This window comes from Ranitomeya variabilis, chromosome 3 (assembly GCF_051348905.1).
Source record: "Ranitomeya variabilis isolate aRanVar5 chromosome 3, aRanVar5.hap1, whole genome shotgun sequence".
Classification (NCBI taxonomy): Eukaryota; Metazoa; Chordata; class Amphibia; order Anura; family Dendrobatidae; genus Ranitomeya; species Ranitomeya variabilis.
The window spans coordinates 654427040-654448258 of NC_135234.1; the positions used below are offsets into that span (position 1 = coordinate 654427040).

Genomic DNA, 21219 nt, shown 5'->3' on the forward strand with positions numbered 1-21219 from the left:
CCCGCCCACCACATCGGAGGCCGAGGGGCCCCGCCCACCAAATCGGAGGCCGAGGGTCCCCACCCAACAAATCGGAGGCCGAGGGTCCCCGCCCACTAAATCGGAGGCCGAGGGTCCCCGCCCACCAAATGGGAGGCCGAGGGTCCCCGCCCATCAAATCGGAGGTCGAGGGTCCCCGCCCACCAAATGGGAGGCCGAGGGGCCCCGCCCACCAAATGGGAGGCCGAGGGTCCCCGCCCACCAAATCGGAGGCCGAGGGGCCCCGCCAACCAAATCGGAGGCCGAGGGGCCCCACCAACCAAATTGGAGGCCGAGGGGCCCTGCCCACCAAATCGGAGGCCGAGGGTCCCGGCCCCGCCCACCAAATCAGAGGCCAAGGGGCCCCGCCCACCAAATCAGAGGCCGGGGGTCCCCGCCCACCAAATCGGAGGCCGAGGAGCCCCGCCCACCACATCGGAGGCCGATGGGCCCCGCCCGCCAAATCGGAGGCCGAGGGTCCACACCAACCAAATCGGAGGCCGAGAGGCCCCGCCCACCAAATCGAAGGCCGAGGGGCCCCGCCCACCAAAGCGGAGGCCGAGGGTCCCCGCACACCAAATCGGAGGCAGAGGGACCCCGCCCACCAAATCGGAGGCCGAGGGGCCCCGCCCACCAAAGCGGAGGCCGAGGGTCCCCGACCACCAAATCGGAGGCCGAGGGTCCCTGCCCACCAAATCGGAGGCCGAGGGTCCCCGCCCACCAAATCGGAGGCCGAGGGTCCCCGCCCACCAAATCGGAGGCCGAGAGTCCCCACCCACCAAATCGGAGGCCGAGGGTCCCCGCCCACCAAATCGGAGGCCGAGGGTCCCCGCCCACCAAATTGGAGGCCGAGGGTCCCCGCCCACCAAATTGGAGGCCGAGGGTCCCCGCCCACCAAATTGGAGGACGAGGGGCCCCACCTGTGAAAATTTTACTGTGAAAATACCTGATGGGCACACAAGTATGCGCCAGTATGGTACTAAGAGCTTTTCCACATAATAATGAAATATTTTAAAATGTCATAGTACATACCAATATACATAGTTATTGATACATATTATTTATTATTTACATTATTGTTCTTAAGCAAAGAACCGTTGTTGTGGCATTTGCCACAACACGCAAAGTTGTTGTCTGATGTCTTTCATCACTCCCCTCATAAGCATGTTCATGGATCCTGTGTAACTGTACCTTAAATAACAAGAATTGTCAAGAGCTGGTGAGTGCAGCCATTTTTTGTTCTTTCTTACTATTATTTATTAATTGTATTATTCTTACATTTAAATAAATAAAGTATATATGGATTCTAGACTCCCGATTCTTTAGAATCGGGCTGCCATCTAGTACATCAAATATTCATCTTTAGCATGGACCTGTGTAGACAATATGGGAAGGACAGCACTCCTAGTGGTAGGCACACATAGGGTCCCAATCCAGAATATAATACAAGAAGAATCCGGCACTATTTTTATGATGTAATTTGTTGTAGTCAATGTATAAGTTGTATATGAAATAATCACGTTACGGTCCCATTTGACCTTCCTCAAACATACACTATGAGAAACAACAACAAACATAAATTAATGAACAAAAAGATGAAACAAAAAAAGGAAAATAAGATATAACAATCACTTTTACAAAAAATGCATACAGTTCATACTAAAGAAGCTTAATCAATCTAGCTATTTTAAAGCAAATTTAGAGTTGGTTTCCAAGACACAACCTGCGTATTCAAACAGAAAAAAAGACACATAACCGAATACAGAATTTTTTTTTTAAAGTTGACATTTAAAGAAATCGTTAGGTAAAGAGATCATTAGATTACCTTGATCATCAAAAATGTGCCAAACATTTAGATATAACATAGTCTATAGCAACATGAATGACAAAAAGAGCCAGCAAGCAATCCAATATTCACAGTTCCAATGTTTAGAAGGAAAGAGAAGGCATCAATAGAAAGTTTCTATGTAAGAATAAAGTGCATTTATATGGGAATTGACTCATTGTTTATCAAAGCTGTGGAATTATATCCAGAATCATGACCAAAACATTTTCTAGGAAAAAGTGCTGCTGTATGGAAAGAGATCTGCTGCATATAGTGATGATAAGAGTGAAGAAGCATACGGATAAGTGATGATAAGAGTGAAGAAGCATACGGAGAAAGCACATACGGAACAGATTTGGTCTTACCAATGTGAGGACGCAGCCAGAAGTATGTGTGACGGGAGTTGTGCCTGCCTGCTCACCCCCATGAGTATAAATAGTAGCGGAGTTCATCAATTTATCATTGTTGTTGTTTCTCATAGTGTATGTCTGATGAAGGTCAATGACAGCAAAACTAATTTTTTTCATACACGACTTAATCATTGAACACAATAAATTGCATCCTAAAAGAGTGCCGAGTTCCTCTTGTACTAGCTCTTCTGACCAGGCTCCATATAGAAGCCTCTCGTCTAGATAAAAAAAGCACAAAAACCTCACAGTTCAGCAGCGTCTTTAGACGCACAGTGGGCGCAGTTTTCACAAAATCACATCCACTTTGTAGGATATTGTATAATAAAGCTAATTACAAATTGGATAAGGTGTAAAGAGATATTTCGAAAGGACGTGTTACAAGTCGCAGCAAGTTAAATATTTCCTGTAACTCAATGGATCCATAAAATTATGGAAGTAAATATTAACCACAAAAGTCAAACCTGGATGGGTGCCAAAATACACCCCTCTTTATCTTAGGCTTCTTTCACACTTCCATCGATCGGGGTGCGTCATAATGCAGTAAAGCGACGTATCGACAGATGTTAAAATAGTGGAAAACATGTGCAACGCATCCAGTGTTATGACGGATGCGTCGAAGGAGTTCCTGCCTGCATTTTCAGGTATAAGTTTCTGGAGAGCTGGAGAGAGAGATTTTTTTTCCCCCGACTAGAAAATCCTTCCAGGCATGCTCAGAATGAAAAAACAGGATACGTCACTGGATTCCTGTGTTTGACGGTCAGCGACAGATCCTGCGTCCATAGGCTTCCATTATAGCCAACGATGGGCAGCGCAGGACCCGTCGCTGACCAATTTTCCGACGTGCAGAAAAAACGTTCAGGATCTGTCAAGTGCCATATATACTGAAGTAACAACTATTCTAGGATGAAATATTCTTTAGGTGAAGCAATTAATTTTTGCAGCTTTCAAAGAGCTCACTAAGACATACAAAGATCAAATAGCGTCTTGGTGGGAGGTACAGACTTTGGATAATTATATCAAAGCAGGAATCGTCCCTAGACACTTAAGAATCACCTTAGCACCAGGGTATCGGTACAAAAATCCAGGGTTGTTGACAAAGTGGGAAAAAGAGGCTACTGATAGCTCACTGAGACTAATGAGACTTCTGTTGGAAGAGGAAAAACAAAATTTGAATGCTTTGAATGATTCTGTAAAGGAACAAGTAGAGATTACAAAAAAAATTTCATCAGAACCTGATTTCTCCAAGAAGGAGACACAACTACAGAATTCTGTGGAGAGATTCCAGTATCACTTGAAGGACAAAAAACATAAATTTTTTATAAGAGCCCTTCAAAAATTTAAAGAAAACAAAGCATACTCCTTCTCCACCAGTAAGTTTCCACGTAGAACAGAGACAGATATTTCATCCTCCGAAGCAGAAGTGTCAGACAGTGAGGCTAGACCGAGACCGGGAGACGCTGTCCATTGTCACGGCTTGTTTGGCGCATATCTCACATATTAGTGCTTTGATAGAGCACCTCTAGTATGTGTCTTTTTGGATAAATGAAAAAAATCTGTACACTAACCACAATTGGAACGCTCATCAGTATTTAAATGAGGAAGCAGGGGTTCCCTTATGTATGTGGTTTAGGGTATGATGCGCTGTTGTTTTTCTTTGCATATTGAAGCTGCAGTGACGTGCTGCTAACATTTATTGACTGGCACTATTTTGTTGTATTTAAAAACCGCTGGTGGTGTGCATTGTCTCTGTGATAAACACAATAACAGCGACTAATGCCTATATCCTTTTTCTGCCTAACATATATGGTGATTTATTGACCCTAATGAGTTCATAGGGCACCATATCATTGCAGAAATAAGCAATTGAGGTGTGACCTCCCCGTCTTTTAGGATTATTTGTAACCTTCTTGGCCACGGCTGGTCACATGACCTTCAGACTAACAGTGCAGTCAATTTTTAAACATTGTGTGTTTATGTTTATGTTTATCAGTCTTCCTATCCTGTGTTGGGTTCAGGGCACAATTTATCACTGGTCCCTGGTTTTTCCCCCCTTCTCTTTTTTTGTTAGTTATTTATCATTAGTCTATTTTTTATGGTGATTTATTAAAGGCTAAGTTTTAATCGTATCCAACCGCTATAGCTTCATGTGAAAGACTGGTGGAAAGCATGACAAGACGCATGAAAGCTGTGATTAAAAATCATGGTTATTCCACAAAATATTGATATCTGAACTCTTCCTGAGTTAAAAATTTAGTATTGTTGTTTCTAAATGATTATGAACTTGTTTTATTTGCATTACTTGAGGTCTGAAACCACTGTTTGTTTGTTTTTTAATTTGAACCATTTCTCCTTTTCAGAAAAACAAACAAACAAAATGTATTGCTTGGAACTTCAGAGACATGTTGTCAGAAGTTTATAGACTAAAAAAATGTACATTTTACTCAAAAATATACCTATTAAGACAAAAATCAGACAAACTGAACATTTTGTAGTGGTCTCTTAATTTTTGCCAGAGCTGTATATATGACTAACATTGTGCTTTATAAAAGGCAAATCTACATGTGATTTGTGACCAAAAATCGCAATACCAATCATTAGATGAAATGCCATAATGCAATATTACATTCCTCATATTACGAGACCAAAATCGCTATATTCTCCCAGCCATAAATACTGTTGGATTTCAATAGCAGCCTCTCAGTCTTGGGAGCCGTTTTAGAGGGTTTAATCCATTTGAAAAGTGGGAAATCTGCAGCTAAAAATGTGCAACTATCTAAAGATATCCTATAAAATATTTCAGACAGAACCAGTCAAGTGTTTAGATTTAGAATATGTTTATATCCTATGTATAATACTCTAAATAATAGAAATCATTAAAGACAAGAGCATAAAGACACAAGATACTGTATATACTCGAGTATAAGTCGACCCGAGTATAAGACGAGGCACCTAATTTTGCCACGGAAAACTGGGTAAGCTTACTGACTTGAGTATAAGCCGGGTATGTATTGTCCCCTCATTCCTATCCCGGTAAGCGTGGCTCCCCCCATCCTGTCCTGCTCTGTGTGGCTCCCCCTGTTGTATGCATGGCTCCCCCAATCCCCTCGTTGTATGCATGGTTCCCCCGTTCCATCTTGTATGCATGGCTCGGCTCCCCCATCCCATCTTGTATGCATGGCTCCCCCCCATCCCATCTTGTATGATTGGCTCCCCTGTCCCATCTTGTATACATGGCTGGGTTCCTCCGTCCTCCCCCTTGTATGCATGGCTCGGCGTCTTCCCCCGTCCTCCCCTGTCATACTCACCCTCCTCGCGCCGTCGCTGAACGTCCCTGCATCTCCATTGTCCCGGCGCGGCAGCTTCTTCCTGTGCCGAGCGGTCAGGTGGTACCGCTCATTAAGGTCATGAATATGTGCTCCACGCCTATGGGAGTGGAGTGGCATGCATATTCATTACCTTAATGAGTGGTACCACCTGACCTCTGAGCACAGGAACAGGAAAGAGCTGCCGGCGCCGGGACAGAGATGCAGGGATGGAGATGCTGCAACGGAGGGTGAGTATTGATGTCTTCTGGAAGCTGCAGCTGTCACTATGCTACAGCCGCCGGCTCCCCGCTCCTCCACCTGCTTTCTGTACCATGACTCATGTATAAGCCGAGGGGGGCAAAGAAATGTGCTGGAAATCTCGGCTTATACACGAGTATATATGGTAAGTGATTCTCATGGTGAACCTTTAGTGAATCTATACTCATAAATTAAATTACAGAATGTCTTTAAATTTAACCTTATATTTTAGCATGTGGCACTACTAAAACCTTTATGTAGCAAGCCTGCTGTATGTTTAAGGTCATTGTCCTGAAGAATAAATAATAATAATAATCTTTTATTTATATAGTGCTAACATATTCTGCAGCGCTTCACAGTTTGCACACATTATCATCGCTGTCCCTGATGGGGCTCACAATCCTAAATATCCTCAGTATGTCTTTGGAATGTGGGAGGAAACCGGAGTACCCAGAGGAAACCCACGCAAACACGGGGAGAACATTCAAACTCCTTGTAGATGTTGTCCTGGGTGGGATTTGAACCCAGGACTCCAGTGCTGCAAGGCCGCAGTGCTAACCACTGAGCCACATATGCTTCCCTTATGAAACCTCATGATGGACAAGCATCTGCCTGTAGATGTCAGCAGTGAGGACACCATTAATCCTGACAAAATCCCTAACTTCATTTGCTCAAATGCAGCACCAAACTTGCAAGGAACCTCCACCATGCTTCATTGTTGCCTATGGACACAATATAAGGACACTGCAACCACCATGTGACACTGTAGGCAACATGCATATTTCTAAATTAATTTTTCTAAAGGCACGGTGCCTACAGTGAAACATGGTGGTGACAGTGTCCTTATGTGGGGCTACGTGAGGGCTGCTGGTGTTGGGGAGCTGTGTTTCTTTGATAGTATCATGAATTCACAGATGTATTGCTCTATATTTAAAGACAAAATGCTCCATCACTCCGTGCCCTTAGAAAATGTGCACTTTTCCAACATAGCAAAAAGGAGAAGATGATTTAGCTCACCCTTGTGATGATATTCTCACAGCCCATGAGAATTTGTCCGAGCAGGGAAAATGTCTCTGCTTGACGCCAGGTACTGGTACACGAAAACGAAAATATCCAGCTCAGGAGATAAAAATCAAAAGTCTTTATTTGGACAAATTAAAAATAAGCTGCTTGACATGCCGATGCATACCGGAGGAAGGAATGTCTTAAGTAACTGGACGCGTTTCGAACACGTGTTGTGTTTTTAGTCCTCAGTTTCCTAAGAACACCACATGTGTTCGAAACGCATCCAGTTACTCAAGACATTCCTTCCTCCGGTACGCACCGGCTTGTCAAGCAGCTTATTTTTAATTTGTCCACATAAAGACTTTTGATTTTTATCTCCTGAGCTGGATATTTTCATTTTCATGTACTTTTCCAACATTACAATTATCCAAAACACACATCTGTTGAATTTCTGAAGAAGAACAGAGTGAAAGTGATTCAGTGGTCAAATATGTCTCCTGATCTGAACCCGATTGACCACCTATGGGGAATTCTGAAGAGACAAGAGGAACATCACTCTACATCCAGCATTCAGGCTTTAAAAGAGGTCATTCTTGAAGAATGGAAAAATCTAGATGTTGCAATATGTCACCAACTTCTTAATTCCTTCCATGCCTAAAAGACATGGTGCTGTCCTTAAAAATCCTGGAGGTCATACAAAATTCTAGATGTAGTAGTTTTTGATGTGGAGTGTGTTCCTTTTTTTATCAACTACTTTGAGTAAAACTGAACATTTTGTAATGAAAGGTATATTATTAACCTTACTTCCATTTTATGGTTTAAAAAAAAAGTTCTATGAACCTCAGTCTTGTCAAAATTAGGAAAATTGTTCTTGTATTCAGTGATGTATTAAAATATTACTTTTAAAAGGGGTGTACTCATTTATGCTCAGCACTGTATATATAGCTTACACCCAAATTATTGATTCTGACCAGTGCTGCTAGATATTATTTTCTCTGTATAGAGATGAGATACATTACAGGCAGCACGGTGGCTCAGTGGTTAGGACTGCTGCTTTGCAGCGATGGGGTGCTGGTTTCAAATCCCACCAAGGACAACATCTGCAAGGAGCAACTTGGCGTTGGCATGTGTATTCTGCCACACTACAAAGACATACTGATAGGGGATTTAGATTGTTAGTTCAAATGTGGACGGTGATGATAATGTTTGTAAAGTGCTGCAGAATTAATAGCGCTATAATAATGATGAATTTACTTGGTAAAACCTGTTTACTTCCTATTCCACTTACATGTTTATGCATTCGTTATCAAAACTTGGTGACAAAGAGGAAGCTGAGGGTCAAAACTAGTAAAAACTAGGGCAGATAAATAGAACATCAAACACATAATAGTATGCCACACAAACAATACCTATAGAGATATTCACAGGACCCCGGTCTAGCAGCTACATTTGTAATCCGTGGCTACTGGGCCAGAGCCCAGGGAACTTCCACTTACCAGTCAGCATTTCCGACTCCTCTTCTGATTAGTAGACCTAGTGCAACATTGTGCGTGCGTTACGCTATAACAATGATGTCACTCCAGGTCTACTAATCAGAAGAGGAGTTGGAGATGCTGGTGGGTAGGAGATGGTTCTTAGGGTTGCGGACCAGCAGCCATGGACTACCGATACAGGAGCTCAAACAGGAACCTGCTTATTTTTTGGCTCAACTCTAATTATACACATTATATATTTCCACAAAATTCCTTATTTTCTCAGGATTTACATACAGTTAGGGAAATAACTATTTGATCCATTGCTGATTTTATAAGTTTGCCCACTGACAAAGACATGGACAGTCAATAATTTTAAGGGTAGGTTAATTTTAACATTGAGAGCTAGAATATCAAAAATAAAATCCAGAAAATCATACTGTATATATTATATAAATTTATTTGCATTTTGCAGTGAGAAATAAGTATTTTATCCCTCTAGCAAACAAGACTTAATGCTTGGTGGCAAAACCCTTGTTGGCAAGCACAGCAGTCAGACTTTTTTTGTAGTTGATGATGAGGTTTGCGCACATGTCAGGAGGAATTTTGGTCCACTCCTCTTTGCAGATCACCTCTAAATCATTAAGATTTTGAGGCTGTCACTTGGTATACTGTAGGTACAATACAGATTATGGGATACTGTGTCACTTCATGATGATAAGTCAATTCAGGTGTAGATTTAGACCTGCAGGCAGGGGCGTAACTACAACAGGTGCAGGGGATGCAATCGCACCTGGCCACTGGAGCCTAGGGGGCCCTAAAAGTCCCTTTGGCCTATAGAAAAAGACTATTGCTATTAAAGATTTAAAATATTTGGGGGCCCCATTGGAGCTTTCGCATTGGGGCCCATGAGTTTCAAGTTACGCCACTGCCTGCAGGTGATCTTGTTCCCAGGCAGATCCAGAATGTCTCACAGCCCTGAAATGACGCATGCGGCAGCCTCCGCATACAGCCGCACGACCTGCGTACCTAATGTTAAAGATAGGTACGCAGGTCGCATGCGGGCTGCATGCAGAAGTAGGCGGAGCTAGCGGCGGAGGTGCGGCCGAGGGCGGGACTTCATGGAGGAAGTCCGCAGCCGTCCGCAGATCAGGGGAACGCAAATGTGAAACCAGCCTGAGTCAAAGCTGCAACTTAATGTCACTGGTTGGTGCCTGTTGTGTTCTATGGAGTTTGTAACGAACTGTGCATAACCCGGTTTATGATGCTATAATAAACGAAATAGACTGTGTTTAAGTGAAAAAACGTGCCTGTGTCACTGAGTCCCGTTGCTAAGCGAGCGTCCCCCCAACACATGCAGTAAGCTCAATCTTACAGTAGGTAGAAGCTACAATTAGGCCTCGCTCACACAAGTGTATAACATGGCCGAGTGCCAGGCAATGTTTTATCGGATAGCACCCTGCCCAGTGTTACTCTATGCGGCAGCTCACATCTGCGATTATTTTCTCTTGCCGATTCGTCATGGGAAAACAATTGCAGCATGCTGCGATTTGGCAACGAGACTCGGCTTACTCGCATCCATACAAGTTTATGGGTACGTGTCAAATATTGGACTGCATTCGGATGTTATCTCAGTGCAGTCCGATATATGCCGAGACAGGTAATGAAGGAGACGGAGAAATTAGCAGGAGCTGAGGGTCATTAGCATGTCGCATCCGATGCTCTTGCATTGGATGCCTTACGCTCATCTGTTTCCAGCGTAAGGGTTCACACTCATCTGCATAAAAAAAAATTGCTACGATATTGTTCCTGAAAATTAGGACGAGTGTCAAGTAAGTGTCATGCGAGTACAATGCAATTTTTCTCACGTACCATCGGTATAACATTCGTATGACATGCGTGTCCAATCCATATGCAATGTGATTTTAACATCAGCTTTTATACACAGTAATTCTCTATGTCATTTCAGGCTAGCTTTCTAACTAACAAAATAGTCATAGATAGATAGTAATATGTCAGTGAGATATATAATCAGTGCTTTGCGTGCTTAGTTTTGTGTACTTGTAATTGGCTAATAAATTAATACATAAAAGAAAACAATAGCATATGGTCCCCCTTATTTTTAATAACCAGCTGAGGGAAAGCAGACAGCTGAAAGCTGGTCTTAATAGCCTGGGAAGGGGGTAATATACATGGAGCTTCCCAGGATATTAATATCAGCTCTCAGCTGTCTACTTGGCCTCTACTGGTTATTAAAAAGGAGGACACAAAAAAATGACGTGAGGTCCCCCCTATTATTAATAAATAGCAACTAATCAGACAGCTGTGGGCTGATTTTAATAGGCTGGGAAGGGGCCATGGATATTGATCCCCTCCCAAACTAGTAACACCAGCCGTTAGCTGCCCCAGAAATGGCGCATCCATTAGATGTGCCAATTTTGGCGCTTAGCCTCGGCTTTTTCTGCTGGCCCTGGTGCGTTTCCAAGCGGGATAATGGTTTTATAATGTCACCTGTTTTATGTCTGCTGACATCAAGCCCAGGGGTTAGTAATGGAGAGGCGTCTTATCAGGTACCCCCATTACTAACCCTGTAGTTATAATTAATTAATTCACAGACCTAGTAAAGTCCTTTAATTGCACAAATCACTTCGCTTTTACCCATTTTTTAACCTAAAAATAAAAACAAAAAAAAATCACAGTAATCCTCACCTGTTTACCATTAATCCATAATGATGAGGTCCCACGATGATCCCCAACTCTGCCACATCCGGATAGTGTGGTTTGCGGTGACATCAGTAACGTGACCGCTCACCACGCCAGTAGAGTACCATGATAAATTTCTGGCTTAAGTGACGAGCAGTGACGTAATTACGATTACTGCAGGTCACAGGCAGCAGTTCTCACGGTAAGCTCTGTGTGAGCCGGCCTGTGAACTGCTTTACCTTAGTGACATCACCGCTCACAGAGGTACGTGTGCTATAGGTTTTTTTCACGGATACCACACGTACCCATCATAACCTGTGGTGCTATGCACATATCGGTGTTTTACATGGACCCTGTGTCTGTGGAAAACACGCAGGGACATGTCCGTAGCTTTCTGGCACCACGAATGACACAAACGGCACCGGTACTGGTTTTACACAAACATGTTTTATACAGACATGTAATGAGGCCTAAACGACGAGTCAAATCGTCATAGACTTACATGGAATCCCACATAAAACAGACAGCAATAAAAATGAGCAAAACAAAACCTACATTAACGCTGCTCTTTCTGGCGTGGTTTTCTTAATACCAGAGTTTTGAGTCCCATATGTGCACAATCTGCTGGTCAGAACCAGACTGTAGTCTTTCATTTACAGATTCACTGTAATAGAATGTAAGTCCGCAAGGACAGGGTCCTCTCCCCTCTGTACCAGTCTGTCACTGTAAACCTGTTTACTGTAAATGATATCTATAACCCTGTATGTAACCCCTTTCTCATGTGCAGCACCATGGAATTAATGGTGCTATATAAATAAATAATAATAATAATAATAATAATAATAATTCACTGAGATAAATAATAAAAGCACACAAACAAAACGCTGACAGCCTTGCAGAGCAAATAAGCCACAGATGGACACCTGCTGCTCTGCTGGATACAGCACTGGCTACAGACAAAGATATTATCCACGATACATAAGATGCAACATCTGCAAGGAGTTTGCATGTTCTCCTCGGGTTTGTGTGGGTTTCCTCCGGGTTCTCCGGTTTCCTCCCACACTCCAAAGACATACTGATGGGGAATATAGATTGTGAGCCCCAATGGGGACAGTGAAGATAATGTCCGTAAAGCGCTATGGAATATGATAGCGCTACATAAGCAAACGCATAAAAAAATATATGAATTCATGTACTTAGATATTTTATAGTGCGTATCAGAGTAAGGCTTTATTCACAGATCAGAATTTTTTTATCAGTATTTCATCAGTATTTGTATGCCAAATCCAGGAGTGCTTCCAAAACACAGAACAGGAGTCAATCTTTCAATTCTAGTTTTCTTCTGTAGGTTCCACTTCTGGTTTTGGGATACAAGAACTGATGCAAAATACTGACCAAATACTGACATGTGAATAAGCCCTTCCTCTAAAGAAAAAAAAGCTGCAAGTGACAATGAGGAGCGAAAATGCGAAGGTTATACTTAACACGCAGCGGTTACAATCTATGAAAAAAAACGTGGAGCTATTAAAAAATAAGCAAGTCATTTGCAATTAACGTATAAATTACACGTATTACTTAATTTTTAATGATACAGCGGTCAAATGCTCCGACTCCTATGAAGTAGATGCGTGGCAGACTCAGTTCAGCCGGGCTCTAACTGCATGCTGACTGCTATGCGGGACTGCGGCCTAACTAGTCTGCATGGTGTGAACATACCCTATGTACGAAAACGATTTTTAGGCGCAAGGTGTGTATTAGATATACCAAGTACAATGGCACTGAAAACTCACACAAGAAATTCCAGGGGTTAATGGGGGCTTCCACTCCTGAATTGAAAAAAAAACACCACGTTCATACCTACAGTATTTGGTCAGTATTTTACCTCAGTATTTCTAAGCCAAAACCAGGAGTGGGTGATAAATACAGAAGTGGTGCAAATGTTTCTATTATACTTTTCCTCTGATTGTTCCACTCCTAGTTTTGTCGTACAAATACTGATGTAAAATACTGACCAAATACTGAAGGTGTGGACATGGCCAAAATAAAACAAGAACTAGAATGCTCTAAAAATAATAACAAAAAAAGAAAAACAACTTATCAATGCCTTCTGCTCCTTTTGTAACACTGCGTAGACCAAGGGCCCCACCTGTCTCTGTTCCTCTGTTCTACACGCCAAGACATCCTTGGCAAAAGACGACGAATATAGGTGGGGGACTAATGTGGTAACAGTAAGGTGAATATGTTTTTTTTTTATATATATATATATATATATATATATATATATATATATATATATATAAATATATATTTTTTCTTTATTCTCCTTTAAGTGATGAATCCAACCAACATAATGCGTACAATCAGGTATAAACGTTAAAACTCAGACACACCAAGAATAATAAAGATTCTTTATATGTATATATTTATATATTTATCCGAATTATAGTAGTAATGGTGTTCTGTGAGAAGCAGTGACTAAACACTAAGATAAGAGACCAACCACATCAACCGAGGACATGAACAGCCAAAGGAGTGTATCCCACGCAGGAAATCAGTTTAAATTGCCTTTATGTAGGTAGAAGTGGCATAATAAAAATAATTAATAAATAAGTACGCGTATTTAAGACAGAGGAAAAGGATTAAAAAAAAATCACTCACTTCAAAATTATACACTATTAATTGAAAACAATGCCCCCAAAAAGCCTGTGCAGTGTAAGGGCAAAATAAATAATATGTAAGACCACAGGATATAACCAAGCCTGCGGACACAACAATATTGCTTATAAAGTTCAAAGTGCAAAAAATGTAAACACCCATGGGGGAAATGTAAATATCTGCAACATACCTTTTAGGGCCACCACGTCCCGTCACCGCGCACCCCGACGCGCGTTTCGGAATACCTTCCTTCGTCAGGGGACACTGCACTGCACAGGCTTTTTTGGGGCATTGTTTTCAATTAATAGTGTATAATTTTGAAGTGAGTGATTTATTAATATTGCACCTTATATATCTTGTTACTATTTACTCACATTGATTTTTATCCACTTTTTTCTTTTTTATATTCTGTGTGATACACAAAATGGGTATATAGTCTGCAATGAATATATTGGGGTCACCATTTTATATCTGATTGTGATATATATTTTATTTATAGAAAAAAATGTTTTTATCCTTTTCCCCTGTCTTAAATACGCGTACTTATTTATTAATTATTTTTATTATGCCACTTCTACCTAAATAAAGGCAATTTGAACTGATTTCCTGCGTGGGATACACTCTTTTGGCTGTTCATGTCCTCGGTTGATGTGGTTGCAATCAGGTATAAAGAAGTGACTGTTCTGCGACTGCTTCTGTTCATATTCACATGGCTTTTTATGGAAAATGCTGATAAGAAGTAGTCAGCGCTACCATAATTCCTCCATGTCCTTTCTCTCATCAAGACAAAACATTTGATGCATAGAATAATGGGCATAGCTAATAGACACCACACGTCCCAAGTACAGCGCCATGTGCCACAATGCCAACACGACCTCTGCGCCCATGGACCTGCCATACAATCATCTATTTTACTATACAACCATTGGATTATCTGGACCTTCGCTGATGATCTGTAAGGTGATTTTCTGCACGCCTTCAAACATTTCTAAACATATTTCCGTGATTTGTCGTCCGAGTCGTCTCTTAATACCAATGTAAGACGCTAAATGACCATTTCCTATATGTTTTTCATTTAGGATTAGAAGGAATTGGCGGTTCTGTAGTTTTGGAGCAGAGGAGCCAGGAGATCTATCCTGACCCTGGTGCTGCTGGATTTTCCATTCAAGGTCAGGAAAGTGACATGTAAATCAGTGTGAAATAAGAGACAAGGAAATGATCTAGTGAGCCCCCCTGGGGAGATAGGAGGGTGCACCCAGCCTGGGTATAGAAACATCCTAGTATCGATCCCTCCAGTCCCTTTCTAATGGCTACACTGTATCCGATGCATGCTGAGACCATGGAGGGCTGAGCCCTGATAATCCAGCACACTGCACCTACAGGGATTGCTCAGGATTAGCTGATTCCACCCAGACAGCACAGACCTCAGGATAGAAATCGCCATCAAGGAGACTGGAATAATGGAAGTCGCAGTGCAGCATCCTGGGCTGTGGACATGACAGCTCTGCCTCACAAGCCCCCGGCACAGACAATGGAGTCAGCTGTCAGTGGCAGCTCACAATGGTCGCATCTCCTCTACACCCCCAGTCTATAATCTGCAGACAAGGCTCCTGGTACATATATGTCCTTACCTCCGTCCTGAAGACGCTTGCTGCGACCCCCGAGATTATCTCTGTCGCATCTGCCTTCCTCCTGCAGTATTGTAGCAAAGCTTCTCATTATTCTCAGCTGCAGCTCGAGTGCCTCCTCAGGACACAGTGTGAACTGCAGGCATAATTGCCGGCTGTCAGGAGGGAGGTGTGCGCCCTCGACAAGGCAGGGAGACCGGTCCTCCTGGGTACAACAAGCCGCATGGGCCTTGTGCAATCATTAACCATTTAGGATCAGTAGATGAGACTGTAAACCCTGAGATCTACATCATCTCCGCAGGTGATCATTCCAGAGAACCATTGCATAGCTGTAAATAGAAGGAGTGGTGCTGGGCAGCAGTCACAAACACCATGCTCTTTACACATGTTGGCTGTGTCCTTCCTCATTGCACTGTGTGGCGGGGTGCCTGGAGGTGAACACTGGAGAATCAGGAGCAGAAATTGCTGGAGGTCTGAACTAACACATAAATTACTAATTTGGGGGTCTAGTCCCTTCACCACGCGGCCAGTTTCCATTTTTGCGTTACCATTTTTCCCTCCCCTTCTTGCCAGAGCAATAACTCCTTTAATTTTCCGTTGAGGACTTTTTTTGTTGAAGAACTAGTTGAACAGTTGAATGACATCATTCATTTTATCACATTGTGTACTGGAAAAGGTAAAAAAAAAGCTACGTGGCGAGAAACTGTGAAAATAATACAATTCTGACATTGTTTTTAGAAATCATTTTTATGGCGTATATAAAACGATAACACGATTCTTCTCATCAGCACCATTACGGCGATACCAAACATCCATTTTTTTTTATTATTATTTCATTGCTAAAGAAAAATCTGAAGTTTGCAAAAGAAATGTTTTGCAGTTGTGTCATCATTTTCCGAGACCTGTGACGTTTTCATTTTTCAGTACATGGAGCCATGTGAAAGCTTTTTTTTGTGGGTTGAGGCAAAGTTTTTATTGATCCCATTTTGGGATATATGTGATGTTTTGATTGCTGGTTACAGTCTTTTTTGTGATATTGCAGTGACCAAAACACGTTACTTTGGCGTTCTTGAATATTTTTCATTTACAGTGTTTACCAATAGTGTTAATTATATTATACTAGCTGAAGAGCCCAGCGTTGCCTGGGCATAGTAAATATCTGTGGTTATTTATAGCACTTCACTTCTCTTATTTTCCCATCACGCCTCTCATTTTCCCCCTCACATCTCTCATTTTCTCCCTTACACCTCTCATTTTCCCCCTCACTTCTCTTATTTTCCCCCTCACTCCTCTCATTCCCCCCTAACATTTGTCATTTCGACCTCACATCTGTCATTTTCTGATCACTCCACTATTTTCCCTCACTCCTCTCATTTTGCACTCACACCTTTTCATTTTCACCTCACACCCCTCATTTTCACCTCACAACTCTCATTTTCCCCTCAGTATATACATGTTTGTCATCTCCCTTATATAGTATACACCTGTATATCATCTCCTGTATATAGTATATACCTGTATGTCATCTCCCCTGTAAATAGTATATACCTGCTGTATGTCATCTCCTCCTGTATATTGTATATACCTATGTGTCATCTCCTCCTGTATATAGTATATACCTGTATGTCATCTCTTATGTATATACTATATACCTGTATGTCATCTCCTCCTATATATAGTATATACCTGTATGTCATCTGTATATAGTATATACCTGTATGTCATCTCCCCTGTATATAGTATATACCTGCTGTAAGTCATCTCCTCCTCTATATACCTATGTGTCATCTCCTCTTTTATATAGTATATACCTGTATGTCATCTCCTCCTGTATATACAGTAGTATATACGTGTGTCATCTCCTCCTCTATATAGTATATACCTGTAAGTCATCTCCTCCTGTATGTAGTATATACCTGTGTGTCATCTGCTCCTGTATATAGTATATACCTGTGTGTCATCTCCTCCTGTATATAGTATGTACCTGTATGTCATCTCCTCCTGTATATAGTATATACCTGTGTGTCATCTCCTCCTGTATATAGTATATACCTGTGTGTCATCTGCTCCTGTATATAGTATATATCTGTGTGTCATCTCCTCCTGTATATAGTATATACATGTGTCATCTCCCCTGTATATAGTATATACCTGTGTGTCATCTCCTCCTGTATATAGTATATACCTGTGTGTCATCTCCTCCTGTATATAGTATATTCATGTGTGTCATCTCCCCTGTATATAGTATGTACCTGTATGTCATCTCCCCTGTATATAGTATATACCAGTGTGTCATCTCCTCCTGTATATAGTATATACCTGTGTGTCATCTCCCTTGTATATAGTATATATGTGTGTGTGTCATCTCCTCCTGTATATAGTATACACCTGTATGTCATCTCCTCCTGTATATAGTATATATCTGTGTGTCATCTCCTCCTGTATTAGACCTCGTTCACACGTTATTTGCTCAGTATTTTTACCTCAGCATTTGTAAGCTAAATTGGCAGCCTGATAGTATATTCCTGTGTGTCATCTCCCCTGTATATAGTATGTACCTGTATGTCATCTCCCCTGTATATAGTATATACCAGTGTGTCATCTCCTCCTGTATATAGTATATACCTGTGTGTCATCTCCCCTGTATATAGTATATATGTGTGTGTCATCTCCTCCTGTATATAGTATACACTTGGATGTCATCTCCTCCTGTATATAGTATATACCTGTGTGTCATCTCCCCTGTATATAGTATATATGTGTGTGTGTCATCTCCCCTGTATATAGTATATACCTGTGTGTCATCTCCTCCTGTATATAGTATATATCTGTGTGTCATCTCCTCCTGTATTAGACCTCGTTCACACGTTATTTGCTCAGCATTTTTACCTCAGCATTTGTAAGCTAAATTGGCAGCCTGATAAATCCCCAGCCAACAGGAAGCCCTCCCCCTGGCAGTATATATTAGCTCACACATACACATAATAGACAGGTCATGTGACTGACAGCTGCCGTATTTCCTATATGGTGCATTTGTTGCTCTTGTAGTTTGCTTATTAATCAGATTTTTATTTTTGAAGGATAATAGCAGACTTGTGTGTGTTTTAGGGTGAGTTTCATGTGTCACATTGTGTGTGTTGAGTTGCATGTGGCTACATGCATGTAGCGACTTTTGTGAGATGAGTTTTGTGTGGCAACAGGCGTGTAGCAACTTTTTGTGTGTCGAGTTGCATGTGACAGGTTAGTGTAGCAAGTTATGTGCAGCAAGTTTTGCGCATGGCGAGTTTTGCGCGTGGCGAGTTTTATGTGTGGTGCGTTTTGAGTATGTGCAAGTTTTGTGTGAGGCAACTTTTGCATGTGTTTAAACTTTTGCACATGTGGCAATTTTTCCGCGTGTGCAAGTTTTGCGTGTGGCGAGTTTTCCATGAGGTGAGTTTTGCACGTGTGGCGAGTTTTACGTGAGCCTAGTTTTGCATGTGTCGAGTTTTGCATGTGGTGAGTTTTGCGCGGAGACTTTTGTGCTTCGACTTTTATGTGGCGAGGTTGGTGTATGTGTGGTGAAATGTGTGCTGAGGGTGATATACGTGTCCAAGCACGTGGTAGTGTGTGGCGCATTTTGTGTGTGTGTTCATATCCCGGTGTGTGGTGAGTATCCCATGTCGGGGCCCCACCTTAGCAACTGTACGGTATATACTCTTTGGCGTCATCGCTTTCATTCTTTAAGTCCCCCTTGTTCACATCTGGCAGCTGTCAATTTGCCTCCAACACTTTTCCTTTCACCTTTTCCCCATTATGTAGATAGGGGCAAAATTGTTTGGTGAATTGGAACGCGCGGGGTTAAAATATCGCCTCACAACATAGCCTATGACGCTCTCAGGGTCCAGACGTGTGACTGTGCAAAACTTTGTGGCTGTAGCTGCGATGGTGCAGATGCCAATCCCGGACATACACACATACATACACACACACACACACATTCAGCTTTATATATTAGATTTTGATAGAGTGTACTTTTCTGAATGCATCAGTACCACATATGTGTTTTTTTTATATATATATATATATATATATATATATATATATATAATGGTGAAAAGGGGGGTGATATTTTAATGTTTATTTTATTAATTTTTTTAAACTTATTTTTTTCCTTTTCCCTGATCTTAATAGTTCACTTAGTGGACTTGAAGCTGCAATTGACCGAGCACTTGTGCTATACACAGCAATGCCTCATCATTGCTGCCTATAGCAGAAATCACGGTCTCCTTTGAAGCCCGGCCACAGGCTCGCTCATCACTAATAGCAACCCATCGGCGACCCACGGTCACGTCACAGGTGCGCCGATGGGCGCATAGAATGACACGCCCCCGAGCCAAAGTGTGTAAAATGCTGCTGTGACAGAGGCATTTAACAGGTTAAAAATCACGGGTGGAGCTCCACGTAAGGCTACGTTCACATTTGCGTTGTTGTGTGTTGCGTCGGCGACGCATCGGCGATGCAACACACAACGCATGCAGAACGCATGCAAAACGCATTGTTTTGTGACGCATGTGTCCTTTTTTTGCATGATTTTGGACGCAAAAAAAATGCAACTTGCTGCGTCCTCTGCGCCCTGACGCGTGCGCCCAAAAAGACGCATGTGTCACAAAACGCAGCACAACGCATGTCCATGCGTCCCCATGTTAAATATAGGGGCGCATGACGCATGCGGCGACGCTGCGGCGCACAACGCTAATGTGAACGTAGCCTAACACACGATTGTTAACGGCAGGTCCTGGCTGTAACACACGGTCATCACTTGCCAGGAATGGGGCAGGCTCACACCGTGAGCCCGCTCCATACATCCGCTTCCAACATGTTGTGAAGGAGCTAGCCTAGTATCAGGTTGGAGTGTCTCTTAATTGGGTTGAATTCATTTTTGGGCATGGTTTGGTATGGGATCTGAATTCACTTTAGGTTATGGTGTGAGGTGTGAATTTATTTAAGGGTTTGGTTCCAGGTCTGAGTTAATTTTCTGCCATTTAGAATGGAGTTTTTAATTAAAGGTCAACTCTGAAGTCTAAATTTATTTTGGGCTCTAGTCTAGATTTACTATAGGAAGTGGTCTGAGTTCTTTATTCATTTTGGGGTAGGGGTGTTTCTGTTTGTATAATTGCATCAAGTAGAGAATTCAATAAATTATTGACACAGCCACCGCCTTTCAGGGCTTATCTACAGCATTCTGCACTGGCACCAGCAAAACAAGATGTCCACTTTTTCTATGGCCAGGGACATGTGACTTTGGCAACCAATCACAGAAGACATTATGTCATGACATTGTGGATGGTTTCTGCACCCTGTCTGCCGGAATCAACACACATAAAGTAAAAAAAAAACATGTGCCGCTCCTGTAACCTCTTCAGATGCTCCTTTACCCCTCCACACCCTGTAACCTCATCAAACACGTCCCCTATCCCTTACGCTCATCATACAGCACCACTATCGTAGCGAAAGTAGTACAAAAGCATTAGTGGAAACACCATGATTTACTGAACTTTTGCCGACTTTGAGTAAAAATGCTTTTGCCGGCCGGGGATTGGTGAGGAGAGCGTTGTTCAGAGTGAGGCTCAGGTGTCTGTGTGGCCTTTTCACACTTCTGCACAGGCCCTGGTGTGCACACGCTCTCCTGTTTTCCCGCACTGACCAGGGCTGCAGACGCACGCCCAAGCATGAACGAAGGCCGCGCTCACAAAGGGCACAGAAATCACAGGGGGCACATAGCTGGGGGCACAGAGATCACAGGGGGAACAGAGATCACGGGGGGCACATAGCTGGGGGGCACAGAGATCACAGGGGGCACATAGCTGGGGGGCACAGATCATATTGGGGCACACAGTGGGGGGGGGCACAGAGATCATATTGGTGCATACAGCGGGGGGGGGCCAAAGATCATATTGGGGT

The 21219-nt window shown here is 42.4% G+C and overlaps 1 protein-coding gene across 1 annotated transcript in view; it reads right to left on the reverse strand.

The window, feature by feature from the left end:
* The window catches only part of B4GALNT1 (beta-1,4-N-acetyl-galactosaminyltransferase 1), a 245953-nt gene extending 230534 nt beyond the window's left edge, over nt 1–15419 (reverse strand). The window contains exon 1 of the mRNA XM_077297769.1: nt 15283–15419. The gene's annotated coding sequence lies outside the window, so the exon portion shown is untranslated. The remainder of the gene's footprint in view (nt 1–15282) is intronic.
* Nucleotides 15420–21219: the final 5800 nt, after the last annotated feature.